The following is a 13,446-nucleotide window of genomic DNA, read 5'->3' on the forward strand; positions in this document are numbered from 1 at the left end:
GATAAGAATCCGCTACACCCTTTCCCTATCCACGCACACTAACTTGCATTAACTTAACATTAACATCTGTCTAACTTACCAGTATCAAATCGGCTCATCTTAATTTCATAGCAGAATTAACACCGTCACTCTCCGTCAACGGTATGATTGGAATGTTTCCGGGTTTGTTTGTTTGTTTTTTTTGTTTTTTTTGCTATTGTTTTTCTCTCCTTCTCGTTTTTTTTTTCTCTCTTTTTCCCCCTCCTGTTTTTATGCTGCTCACCCTTGTACTTGGTTTCTTTCTTTATTTCTTTCACTGCTTCGATCACCTGCCTCCAGACTCATCCACAAACTTTATTTCGACACATATGCACAGCACGATCACACACAATCATGCGCTCAACGGCAGCACATTTACATCAGACAGACAGCGCACACAGTATAGGATACACACACTTAAGTCAAGCGTACTACTCATATTAGTAAATATGCACACACATAATCAGACTCAGGGAGCATCTCGCCACGCATTTTTTCTCTCTCTCCCTCTCTTTATTTATGAACTGGTGATGTATTCTCTCCACCTGTCTAAGCCACACACACAGCATACACCCCTAGTTATACAAACATATCTATGGGTGAACTAAGATTCGTTACATGGAATGTAAATGGAGCTGGCTCCAGAGAAAAGAGGTTAAAAATATTTAACCAACTCAAAAAACTACAGGCAGATGTTGTCCTTTTACAAGAGACCCACAGACCTCTTAAAGGTTCGAATGAACTTAAAACACCTGAGTTTCCTAACGTGTTCTCAGCTTGTTATAATTCTAGACAAAGGGGAGTAGCAATTTTAATACATAAAAATATTAATTTCACAGTACTCGATACAGTTATAGATCCAGAGGGCAGATTCTTAATCATTAAACTATCTATATGTGATAAAAAGCTATGTATTGTAAGTGTATATGGTCCAAATGTTGATGATCCCTCATTTTTTCACAGTTTTTTCAGTGCACTCTCTGAACACTTAGATGGCACACTTGTTCTTGGAGGCGACCTCAACCTTGGACTAAATGAAGAAATGGATAGGCTCAATACAGCAGGAACTCAGCGTAATTGGCAGTCCACAAATATAATCAAACAGTATATGAGCGACTTTGGTCTTTGCGATGCATGGCGCTCCCTCCACCCCAACAGTAAGGAATATTCTTTCTTCTCACATGTTCATCACTCCTACTCTCGTCTGGATTATTTTTTGGTCAGCAGCTCACTGCTGAGTGACATTTCAGACACTGAGATTCATCCTATAGCTGTCAGCGATCATGCTCCTGTATCTTTAACACTAATGCACAAGAATAATACTACGCCAAGTAAAAACTGGAGATTTAATACTTCACTGCTTAAAGATGAAGACTTTATTAAATATTTTAAAAAAGAGTGGACTTCATATTTAGACTTTAATGACACTCCCGGAACATCAGCTTCTGTTCTATGGGAAGCAGGGAAAGCTGTGATGAGAGGTAAAATAATTTCTTTCTCATCACATAAAAAGAAAGAAGAAAACAAAAATATTCAGGAATTAGAAAAAACCATCAAATCCCTAGAAGAAGCCTACGCGTACCACCAAGATCGGGAAACATTGAACAAAATACGCAAAACAAAACTAGAATTAAATGAGATAATTGATAAAAAAACAAAATTCTTAGTACAAAGACTACGCTTACAAAATTATGAACATAGTAATAAATCCGGTCAATTTCTAGCAAACCAGCTAAAAATAAATAAAGAAAAAACAACTATATGTGCTGTTCAAGATTCATCTGGGAACACAGTATATGACCCGAAACAAATAAACAACATTTTCAGGGATTTCTATAAAACGTTGTATTCACCACAAATAAACCCATCTAAAAAGGAAATTGATCAGTTTTTAGACAACATAACTCTCCCAAAATTATTAGACACTCAAGCAATGGCACTAGATTCGCCACTGACACCAGGTGAACTCCAGGAAGCCCTGATAAGTATGCCCAATAATAAGGCTCCAGGCCCAGATGGCTTTCCTGCAGAATTCTACAAAGAATTCTGGACGATTCTAGCACCAGTTTTTTACAGAACGTTGTTGGAAATCAAAGAAAATGGCAGACTTCCATCAAATATGAATTCTGCAAACATTAATCTCTTACTAAAACCAGGCAAAGACCCTGTATATCCCTCAAGCTATCGTCCAATATCCCTTATAAATGTAGACCTCAAAATAATCTGCAAAGCTCTCTCAAAGAGATTAGAGAAAATAACCCCCCTCTTAATTCATCCTGACCAAACTGGTTTCATAAAAGGTAGGCACTCATCAACAAATACACGTAGATTACTTAATTTGATAGACTACTCATACAGTAAAAACCTTGAAACTACAATATTTTCTTTAGATGCAGAAAAAGCGTTTGACAGAGTTAACTGGAAATTTCTATTTGCAACTTTACACAAATTTGGTTTTGGATCTTCTTTCATCAACTGGTTAAAAATATTATATAATTCCTCAACAGCTTGTGTGAGAACAAATGACCAGACATCCTCCAGCTTCTGTCTCCTGAGGGGCACCAGGCAGGGATGCCCACTCTCCCCTTCACTGTTTGCAATTTTTATCGAACCACTAGCAGCAGCAATTAGACAGAATTCAGTAATTAAGGGCATAAAATGCAAGAATGTAGAACATAAAATCAGCCTTTATGCGGATGATGTGTTACTCTTTCTCCAAAATTCACAAACCAATATCTCTGGGGTGATTGAACTGATAAACTCTTTTGCAAGAATATCAGATTACTCAATTAACTGGTCAAAATCTACAGTCCTTCCGATTAATTGCTCCTTCCATAATTCCTCTTCTACTCCACTGCAATCGGGAAATATAAAATATTTAGGTATTAATGTATCTCCCAAGCTTGCAGATCTAACTAAATTAAACCATATCCCACTTTTAAAGAAGGTAGAAGGTGATCTGGCTAGGTGGAAATGTCTACCCATATCACTCATGGGAAGGGTTGCCGCTATAAAAATGATGGTATTACCAAAAATAAATTATTTATTCTCAATGATCCCAACTAAACCGCCGCAAGATTGGTTCAGATCTCTAGATTCATATATGTCCAAATTCCTTTGGAAAAATAAGCCCCCACGTATAAGCTTAAAAACACTACAAAAGACCAAGGATAAAGGAGGATTAGAACTACCTAACTTTCAGCATTACTTCTTAGCCAACAGGCTTCAGTTTATCTCAGGATGGCAAAAACATACCCTCTTAGATGAACCTTGGCTAGATGTAGAACAAGCACTTTGCAATAATCTAGAGATTTCAGATCTACCATTTATCAGCTCAAACATCCAACGACATGAATGCTTCAAAAGCATCAACATCAGCTCTTCTCTGACAGCGTGGTGGGAGTTTCTGAAGTTGACAGAGTCTTCATTAATCCCATGCAAACGTACACCTATCTGGAACAACCCTGACATATTACAAAACAATAATATGATAAACTTTTCAGACTGGAGTAGTAAAGGAATCAAATACTTAGAACATATACTAGAAGGAACAGAATTTATTTCATTTGACAGACTAGTTACACAATATGGGATCAACAAGAAAAGATTTTTAGAATATCAACAAATTAAATCCATAATAAAAAAGAGATTTAAACCGGGTCAAGTTGAACTACAAACGCCACCAAGTGTGGTTCAATTTCTTACTCTTAAAACCCCCAAATTACTATCCAAAATATACAGAATGCTTTCTAAAACAGATGAATCAATATCACTTCCTATTGCAAAATGGGAAGCGGATTTATCAGTTAACTTTGACCAAAACTTCTGGTCTCAGATTTGCTTAAAAACCTTTCATCTAATTAGAAATCCCAGTCTTCAATTAATTCAATACAAAATACTACATAGAGTGCACTATACAGGCCATCGGATGTTCAAGATGGGCTTTACGTCTACCAACAACTGCTCACACTGCCAAACCAATTCACCGGACAATTATATCCACGCTCTTTGGTTCTGTCCACCAGTTCAGAAGTTTTGGCGCGAGATATGTGAAGACTTATCAAAGTGTCTGAAATGTAACATTCCAACTTCCCCTTTAGTATGTTTGTTGGGCAGCTTAGATAATGTCACTCCGGAAAAGAATATAGCCCATATGGTTTTCACTGCCCTATGCATAGCCAAGAAAACAGTCCTCATGAACTGGAAAAATAAAAATAATCTTAATTCTAACCAATATAGAAATTATTTATTAGATTACATTAGTCTTGATACAGCCTCTGCCACCACATCAGATCAATTGCTCTGGGCTCCTTTGATCAGCTCCATCACCTAGTGGGGGTGGGGGGTCTTAGTTTGGTCCCACCTTCACTGTTGTGATTGGTGTGGGGGTAGGGACAGGCTTAGGGCATCAGGGGGTTCCCCGGGAGCATCTTCCTTGGGGGGCTCAACCCGGGGTAACGGTCATGGCCAATTAGGGGCTCTGTTGGCTCTTAGGTGACGGTTTCCTTGTGGCTGCGTGCAGCAGGGCTAGGGGAGGGTCTGTGCTGACGGACGTGGGTTACTGACCTGGTAGCCTGGCTGCCCCTGGGTGGGTCCGGGATGGGCGTGAGGTTCTGGGGGCACTCCGTCTCTGGGCTGGGGCCCTGGCCAAGCCTCAGGGGCTTGGGTCCTGGTTGGTGTGTTGCCGGGGTTGTGGGCGGGTGGGTGTATGGGGGCCCAGTCCTGGCGCAGGGTGCCGCCTGTGCATCGAACCACCTGGGGGGCTCTTCAACTGGTGGGGGAGGTTGTCAAATCCTGCAGGAGATTTCCTCTCTTCAGGAACTCTCTCTGCAGGAGGGGGAGATACAGGAGAGGTGGAGGAAGATCTCAGCCTGGGCGTCTATTGTCTTGTGTAGTCTGGAAGATGAGTGGATGATGGGGTGGGTGCAGTTTTCTCTGTGGTGGGGTCGGGTGGACTGTCCCGGGCTCTGTGGGGCTGGGCGGCGTTGCTGCACTGGGCCCCGGTCCGGATGGGCCTGGGCCCCCCTTTCCCTGGCGGGTTGCAGAGTATGGGGGTGCCTACTGGGGTCAGCGGGGGAGCTGGCCCCAGGGAGGGGTCACTTGCCCCTCCCTTCCTTCCCTCCCCATCTCCAGCTGCCTCCCTCTTCCCGCTCCACCACAATCACCCACACATGCAGGGCCTTGGGGTAGGGGTGTGTCACCAGGGTGCAGAGGAGACATCCCCCGAAGGATTTGACCTCTGTCCCCTTCTGGCTGCCTCTGCCTCAATTTTATCCCACAACTTAGACATTCACATTACTCACACTCTCATTACACATACATATAGGATCTTGGGGGTGGGCACGCTACACGGATTCCAAATTACCATCAGGGTGTACACCTCACCCCTGGCGTCGTTGCCCACCTCTCAATTTTAAATACACGTAGACATTGAGGGCTAGCAGGAGGGGCTATACGCTTGCCTGCTGCTCTGGCAGGTAGCTCCATGCCCTCCTGGGTTTTAAATGCACCTTAGAACACACATACATCAACACTACATATGAGCGGGTGGAGGGAGGTTTGGAGTCTTCCTACACCCCCGTTCTCTGCGGCCTGCTGGAGCGGGGGGGCTAGGAGGAGGAGTTGGCCGTCCGACTGGGGTCTGGAATGTGGGGCCTCCCTGCTGCTGCGGAGTCGGGGCAGTCTGCTTCTCCCCACCGCAGGGAAAAGGGTAACATCACCTGGGTCTGGGCGCAGTTTCCCCCTCCAGGGGCAAGGGTACCTAGACCCGGGGCTTAGAGTACGCTTGGGGAGTGTGATTGTGTGTACAGCGTCTCTTTATGTCCGTCTCCACGTTGGGTGAGTGTTGAGTAATTGTATATGAGAGCATGAGGGTGGGAATAGATGTTTGTATCTGTGTGTGCCTGTTTGTCTGTGTCTATATGTCAGGTTGGGTATCAGACGCCACCTCTCTGGGGACATCTCAGGCCCTCCAAGGTTTGGAGGCCCATCTCCCCCCACCACTTCCCCTGCCGGTGGCAGACGCCCTCAGACATCGGTGCGTTGGTGGTTCTTTGTGTCCGGGGGTGGGCGCCCAGGTACCCACCGGCTCACTCCTTGGCGGCTGCTTATCGGGGCCTGGAGCCTGGGGCTCGCTCGGGCCACTTCGGGGATGGGGTGCCCTCGGCCTCTCGGCCCGGGGCTCGGTCACTCAGGCACAGCTGGCTGCCGGCGGAGCTCACGGGCACGTCACTGCAACCCCCCCGGCTTCTGCTCCGCGGCTGCTGAGTGACCCCTCATCTGGGACTCTCCTCAGCTCTTTCTGGGATAGTGGCGCGGCTGCCCCTCTGTTGGTCTTCCTTGGTCTCTTGTGTTCTGGGGGCCTCTGGATGTCTGGAGTTTTGATCTCCTCCATACCTGCTTCATGCCCTGGAGGACGGGGCAGTGGCCCCCCACACCCTCTAGCAGATCATTACATGAAGGAACCTTTTAAAAACAAGCGCGTTCATGCTCACAGGTGCACACACGGGTGATCACACACACAAACTACACCCTTTTTGGCTCCTACCTCAAAGCACACTGTGCGCTGTCGATCTCACGTGCTGCACAATAATGTTTAATATTTAGTATTTACTGTCATATTCCCATATATCATTGTGATGTTGTTTATTACTCTCGTTTTCTTCTGCTTGCTTTCTTTTTTTCTTTCTCAACAGGTGATCCAGGTGATCGATATATGTATTTTTTGTCTGCTTATTCTGTTGGTTTTTGGTTTATGCCCTTCTCCCCCGTCCCTCTTCTCAGCTGTTTTTCTTTCCCTCTTTCTTTCTCCCCTTTCTTTCCACCAGTCAAGTCTGTCCCGTATTCAGCAAGTGAAAATAAAATAAACAATAAAAGGTGAATCAAATGGACCATTACGGCAAGGCTGGGATGGTCCATTTGGAAAAGTAAATCCGTTGGGCATCTTTCTTCGCCTTTAGACAATAATTCTGATGGCAAAAGAACCAAACGGGACAGGTTAAAAAAAAAAAAAAAAAAAAAAAAAAAAAAAGACAACTAAAAAGTACTGCTTGTCTTTTTCAGCAAAATCAATGTGAATCCGTTGCCAAACTCTCTCAGGCCACTTCCACTGATGGAGTGGTGCAACAGCTGGTGACTTCTGTACCGCCTGACAGATTGAGCAGCTTTGAACCAGTTCTTGTATATCACCATCACAGCCTGGACACCACAGATAACTGCGGGCAAGTGCTTTCATACGACAGATACCTGGATGTTCATGATGCAGGTCTTCCAGCACTTTCTGTCGGTAAACTGGTGGAATGATAACTCGTTGTCCCCAAAGAACACATCCTTGTTCTGCTGACAGCTCTTGTCTGCGTGTAAAGTAAGGCTTAAGTGATTCGTCTTGCACATAACTCAGCCACCTATTCATGGTGTAGCTCCAGACCTTGCTGAGAATTGGATCTTTCATGGTCGCTCTCTCAATGTCTTTAGCTACTATGGGTAGCTTTTCCACATGTGAGAAATAGAAGATACTCCCTTCCTCTGCAGTGTTGTCTGGCGTATTCTGAGGTAAACGTGACAACGCATCTGCATTGGCATGTTCAGCTGATCTTCTGTATTCAATGTCATAGTTGTATGCCATTAGAATAAGAGCCCAGCGTTGCATTCTTAGTGCAGCGAGTGTTGGGACAGCTGACTTTGGCCCTAGTATAGCCAGCAGTGGCTTGTGATCTGTTATGAGGATGAATTTCCTTCCATACAGATATTTATGGAATTTCTTGCCTCCAAAAATTATGGCAAGGGCCTCTTTTTCTATCTGGGCATACTTCCACTCAGCTTCAGTTAATGTCCTTGATGCAAATGCCACAGGCCTTTCCTCTCCATTTTCCATGACATGAGAAATGACCGCGCCTACCCCGTAAGGTGACGCATCGCAGGCTAACTTCAATGGCAGATTTGTGCTATAGTGCACCAACACTTTGTTCTGCAGCAGTAGACTTTTTGCATCTTTAAATGCTTTTGCACATCCCATGGTCCAAATCCATTTAGCATCTTTTCTCAACAGGTTATGCAAAGGCTGAAGAATGGTGGATGGATTTTCCAGAAATCGACTGTAGTAATTTAGAAGACCAAGGAAAGACTTCAGTTCAGTGACGTTTGTTGGTTCTGGTGCATTTGTTATGGCTGCTACTTTTTCCTCTAAAGCATGCAGTCCATCTTTGTCAATACGATGTCCCAGGTACTCAACACTGCTCTGAAGAAAATGGCACTTGGAAAGCTTCACTCTGACAACATGCTTCTGCAGACGTGTGAGTACTTCCTCCAACCTCTTCAAATGCTCCCTTTCAGATGATGCAGTGATGAGGATGTCATCCAAAAAGCAGGTCACATGATCCATCCCCCGAAGGATTTGATCCATCACAGACTGGAATAGAGCCGGAGCACTGGAAACACCATAGCTGAAGCGATTGTACTTATAGAGACCTTTGTGTGTGTTGATGACCAGATACTTCTCTGATTCTTCATCTAACTGTAGCTGCTGATAGGCATGAGAAAGGTCAAGTTTACTGAAGGATGTTCCTCCAGCTAAAGTAGCAAACAAGTCTTCAGTATTAGGAAGTGGATATCTTTCCTCTTCAACACACTGGTTGACACTGACTTTATAGTCACCACCTGTCCTAATTGTTTGGTCTGCTTTCGGCACAGTAACAATAGGGGATGCCCACTCACTTTTCTCAACCTTTGAAATGACATTCACCTTTTCCAATCTGTCCAGCTCTGTTTCCACAGCTTCTTTTAGTGCATAAGAAACTGGGCGAGCTTTACAGAAAATTGGTGTGGTGTTTGGTTTAGTGCGGATTCTAGCTTTAAATCCTTTGATGCAGCCTCCGAAAACACTGCCTGATGGCACTGAATCACTTCTAGTACTCCTGGCTTTGCTTCTTTCTGCACCAGTACCTTGTGTACTGTGAAAATCTGTTTCCAGTTCAGCTGTAGTTTCTTTAATCAATTTCGTCCAATCAGAGCTGGTCTGTCTCCCTGAACAACAATCAGTGGTAGGGTGATGTTTTGGGTCTCATACTGTACTGGTAACATAATATATCCACGCACAGCAATCTTGAGCTTTAGCCCACTGGCTGGTTTTATAGGGAAATGAGTGAGATGCATCTGATAATACTTGTCTGATACCACCGACACTGCTGATCTTGTATCCAGCAACATGGTGGTGTTCTTGTTAGCTAGCTAAGATGATCAGGGAAAGCCATGTTTGGCAGCTATTCCATGCACATGAATGGATTTACCCTGACTAAAGAAATCACTCTGAGGTTGTATGTTCATTAAAGTCAGTGATGTAGTTCGGACATCAGAAGTGAGAATTAGAGCCAATAGCAGATGGAAATGTACTGGTATTTACATATAGTGCTTTTTGACTTTTTACACCACTTTATTCTGAATGGAGGGTCAACTTAGAGTTCAGTATCTTGGCCAGGTCATTGTGGATGATTGCGGTCCTGAACACTTCAGGGAGAGCAGTGTTGACATCCATCACACCTCCAGCAGGACTGGAGGTGTGAGGACATTGTAGATGGATAGCGAACTGAAAGTTCTTTCCTCCAGTGGAGCTGAGGGTAAAGAGCTGATGTAAAACCTGTGATGCAGTGGGTCAGACTGTCAATGTCCTCCCCATGTGGACTGCAGTCTGTGGTTTCAAAGGAGTTCTTTAGCCTGTGTTTGGAGGGGGCGGCCCAAGATAAGATTCATGCAGAGTTTCTCAAGTCTTTGGATGTTGTGGGGGTACAGGGTGCGCCAAGGTACTGGAGGAGAGTGTTAGCATTCTAAAAATGTTTTGTTGGTGGTAGATACTATGAGGAAAGGGTTCAATGATTTGATTATCAGGTTCTGTTCATTTTTGTCTTTTGAACTTTGTTGTTGTGTTTTGCAACAACAAGGGTGCACAGTGTGCACAAGGGTGCACAGTGTACTTCATTTTGTGGCATTTATATTAAGCTTTTCTAGTCTGACCAGGAGCAATTTGAAGTTCACTACTGTGCTCAAGAACGAACTAAATGCAGCTGTTGAATGCATTTAGTTCTTACTTTTCAGCTTCGCCATTTCTTTCCTCAAATCCTCTCCTTGCACCAGAGATCTCAGTGGAGGTCGAGACATGAGGGGAGACGAGTTGAGGCTACTTTAAGTTAAATTCACAGCATAGTAAACACACAAAGAGCAAATCATTTCTTTGAACTTGTACTTGTTGATATTAAAATAAGCTCAGGTGCCTCTTGTGTATTCTGAGCAAATCATTTCTTTGAACTTGTACTTGTTGATATCAAAAATAAGCTCAGGTGCTTCTTGTGTATTCTGAGCAGGCTCGTGTTGGTTTCATCGTGTTATTAGCAGCAACTGTGACCTGTTTTGTTTAACTGCATGTAAGTAATTACATCTGTGCTGTACCTGAGTTTAATCTGGCCAACTGTGGCTAGTTTTATGCATCACCATTTTTTTATTGATTATTTTAAATTGAGTTTAAATTGTTTTTATTTTACTGTTCTTTTTGTTTGTTTTTTTACTATTATTATTTTATTGTTTTATTACAAATTAATATAAGTATATTAGTAATATAAATTACTAATATACTGTCCTAATATGGATTTTATCTATGTAAAGATATGCACTCACTGCTGCTTTGTTAGGTACATCTTTTCAACTGCTTATTAATGTTAATATCTAATCTATATCATACTCATATCAGCCAGTCACATTGCAGCACTTCAGTATATTTAAGCATATAGACACATCAGTTAAACCAAGCATTATAATTAGGGATGGGTATCGTTTAGGTTTTATCCGATACCGGTGCCAAACCAGTACTTTTGAAACGGTGCTGGTGCTTAAACGGTGCTCAAACCGGTGCTTAAAGAATGGAGAACACAAAATTGGTCCAAAAACCTCTCATATTCAGCTGTTTTTTTTGTAAAAAGATAACAATGTTAGCCTTTTCTGCAGCTATAGGGCATATATGGTATCACTCTTGGCTGGAAGCAGTGCTTAAACAATGGAAAAAACACAAACTTTGTCCAAAAACCTCTCATGTTTAACTGTTTTCCACTTTTTCTTTGGTCATTTTAGCCTTTTTGGCCAGGGTGAAGGGAGTATCTGCCATCAAACAAGAAGACAGCCGCATGTAACTACGACGGTGTTTGCTAGTTCACCTTACATGCTGCTGCCATCATCATCCGTCATCATTTCTGCTACGCTGACAGGGCTAGGAGCCAGGACTCTCCTCTTCGGGTTTTTGGGGGATGTTGCTAACTCCGGGTCCGATAACAGGCACCACACCTGCAGTAGATGTGCACAGTGTGAGGTCTCGCAGCAAGCTATCAAACACGGCGCATTTCTCGGCTTTAAAAAAAAACGCTATGCGTCGCCAGGTGTTTCATCAGATTTGAGGTGTTACCTCCTTTGACAGTATCACAGTATCAGCTTAAAGCACTTGTTGCAGGCTGCTGAGTTTGCATCTTTTGCTGTGAAGTACAGCCAGACTTTTGATCGCTTCGCCTTGGGCATTTTTAATCTGTAGCTCTGCTCTAAAAGAACATACGTACCTCCCGCCTACTATCCTCGGAAACGTAAAATGATTGGCTAGAATTGGCTCAGGGAAAAAAAAGCACCGAAATAAAGCACCGAAATAAAGCACCGAAATGTGCGCTGCTTTTCGGTCTGGTTACTACCGTTTATGTCAGAACCGGTGCCATCATAGCACCGGACACCGGTACCCATCCCTAATTATAATCTGGAAGAAAGGTTATATTAAGTGACTTTGAACATGTCAGTTGCAGGTGGGCTGGTCTGAGAATTGTTGATGAATTGGAATTTTTCCACACAATCAAAGAAAGTTTACAAAGAATGGTGGGAAATATCCAGTGAGTGGCAGTAAAATGCCTTGTTGATTTCAGAGGTCATAAGAGAATAACTGGACTTGCTTCGAGCTGATAGGAAAGCAATAGTAACCAAAATACTCACTTGTTATGAACAAGATATGTAGAAAAGCATCTCTGAATGCACAAAACACTGAAGCTTAAAACAGATGAGCTGTAGCTGCTGAAAACCACACTGTTGGCCACTCATGTCAACTAAGAACAGGAAACTGAGGCTACACTTAGCATAGGCTCACCAAAACGGGACAGTGGTAGGTATAAAACACCTTGCCTTAGCTGATGAGTCTCGATTTCTGCTGCAACATTTACATGAGAATTCATCATAAATATGCCTTGTATCAACAGTTCAGGCTGCAGGTGGTGTAATCCTATCTGATTTTCATTTCCTTTTTACAACAGCCTACCGAGGGGTTGTTGCTCACTGTGTCGATGCACAGGAATATACCCACATGAATATAGTCTAAAGTTTTGAAGGAACCTTGTTGAATCTGTTAGTACAAATTAAGGCGGTCTGGAAGGCACTAGCAAGGGGTAGCTAATAAAGTGTCCAGTGAGCATACACTTTTTTAGCCAAAGTTTACTTATTAAAATGCCGATGTTAAGTTTCAGAGCTAAAACAGCACTTACGCATCAGCTACTTTGTGAAATAATAATTAAAAAATCAATCTTCCATCTTTCGTTGCTTGTTGCTGGATTGTCTGCTCATCTCCCCTTGTGTTTGTGAGTCTCAGGTGCTTCATCGTCTGGGTTTCAGGTCTTTATGTTCCATGTACTTATGTTTTGTTGTTTCCCAGTTCAGGTTTTGTTAGTTTAGTCTTTGTCTCCCTTTGCTTTTTCGTTTGTGTTTTGTTCTGCCACAAATAAAGGCACGTTTTCAGTTCAAGTTCTGTTCCAGTGTTTGCATTTGGGTCCTCTCACTCTTTCCACTTCATGACAATTAAATACAATAACCATTTTGTAAGGTGAAAGTAAAATGTGTACAAGCTGTGCAAAAAAAAGACATTCACATTTTAACAAGTCAGACTTAAATTCCCTACGAAGAAATCAGAGACAAATGAAACACTATATTAAAACATAACAGACAGGTCCAGTGAATTAAGATGTTCAGTGTAAGCCCTGATTCTAATGGAATCCATTCTCTTCCTAATCTGGCACTGGTGCAAAAATTAAGAATTTGGCAAAATGAACATAGGAGGAGGGGGGGGGGCTAAACATTCTCTGGCTTCTGGTTTAGTGACTCCTGCCCTCTTTGTACTGAGACTGTATTTGGAATTGATATACTTGGCAATGGCCTTTGTGCCCTCGAACACAGCATGCTTAGCCAGCTCACCAGGCAAGCCTGGCTCTCCCTGGAGGTGATGGTGGAGTGCTTGTTGTAATGCGCTGAGCAGGATACTTTCCCAGCAGAGGAGACTCAGGGTGGCTGCATCTCCATTTCACCAACGATATACCAGTTTTGTAAACTGTGTTGACAGGGCAAGTAAAACCAGAGTATTGATATAACAAA

The sequence above is a fragment of the Oreochromis niloticus genome, linkage group LG10 (assembly GCF_001858045.2).
Source record: "Oreochromis niloticus isolate F11D_XX linkage group LG10, O_niloticus_UMD_NMBU, whole genome shotgun sequence".
Lineage (NCBI taxonomy): Eukaryota > Metazoa > Chordata > Actinopteri > Cichliformes > Cichlidae > Oreochromis > Oreochromis niloticus.